Source organism: Sturnira hondurensis, unplaced genomic scaffold (genome assembly GCF_014824575.4).
Source record: "Sturnira hondurensis isolate 20B ecotype Veracruz unplaced genomic scaffold, ASM1482457v3 Scaffold0008196, whole genome shotgun sequence".
NCBI lineage: Eukaryota > Metazoa > Chordata > Mammalia > Chiroptera > Phyllostomidae > Sturnira > Sturnira hondurensis.
The window spans coordinates 12,142,157-12,143,193 of record NW_028080827.1 but is presented as its reverse complement, the minus strand read 5'-3'; the positions used below and the strand labels follow the sequence as shown (position 1 = coordinate 12,143,193).

Sequence of the window (1,037 nt, the reverse complement as noted above, 5' to 3'; positions counted from 1 at the left end):
GCGTCTGAAGAGTCATCCCAGATGGACTTCACATAGCGGTCCCCTAATTATTTGGGGGGCTTGCTGAGGGGGGTTAAGGGTGTCATATTCTTATTCCTCCCTTGTGCCAGAAATCCTAGTTTTCTCGAATCCAATCATGTAACATTTGTAAGTTTAAGTTGTACAATATGATGTATATACATGCATATTTTGCAAGATGATCACTACAATCAGGTTTGTTAGCCCCTTCATTTCTTCACTTATATAATTTTTTGTATATTGTGATAACATTTAAGACCTACTATCTTAAAATACAAGTATATAACACAGTACTGCTGACCAGTTTCCATGCTGTACATTGGGCCTGCGAATCGTAGAGATGGGAATTTGTGCTCTTTGACCATCATCTGGACATTTGAAACACTTTGTGAGTTTGTGTGTTGTCCCTTATCAGAGACCATGCTGATCTTCTCTGTATAGTTCCAATTTTAGTGTATGTGCTGCTAACGCAAGCACCATGTGTAAATATACATTTTTTCTTCAATAGAAACTATACATTTACATTATTCCATTTAGATTCTCACAAGTGTTTTTTGCATTATGCAGTTTTCCCTTCATGCAAAGCAAAGCAATTGTGCTTCCCCCACATCCTAATAGCAAGAATGCAATGGATTTCTGAGGAATATATTTATACTTTCTATTTATCCTTGCTTTAAAAGGCTTTAAGACAACTTTTTAAAAGATACAAACAGAAGATGGAGGCATAGGTAGATATATTTTGCCTCCTCAGACAACCAAAAGAAGGATGGCAACAACAAATTTTAAAACAAAAAAACACCAGAGCTGCCAGAAAATTGAGCTGTATGGAAGTCCAACCACCAAGAATTAAAGAAGAAGCATTCATCCAGACTGGTAGGAGGGGCGGAGATGGGCAGCCAGGGAAGAAAGGACACACGGCAGGGTGGTGGCTGGAAGACCAGGCTGGCAAGGCAGAGGCTGGTGGACCGGCACTTGTGTGCAGATAAACCGGCAGGAACAACTGGGGAGCGAGACAGACC

At 40.3% G+C, this 1,037-nt stretch overlaps 1 non-coding gene across 1 annotated transcript; it reads right to left on the bottom strand.

Moving 5' to 3' along the window:
* Window positions 1-388: 388 nt before the first annotated feature.
* On the bottom strand, window positions 389-495 carry LOC118992707 (U6 spliceosomal RNA). The gene has a single exon (XR_005067706.1). It is a non-coding gene; the product is annotated as a U6 spliceosomal RNA (small nuclear RNA).
* Between the last annotated feature and the right edge of the window lie 542 nt (window positions 496-1,037).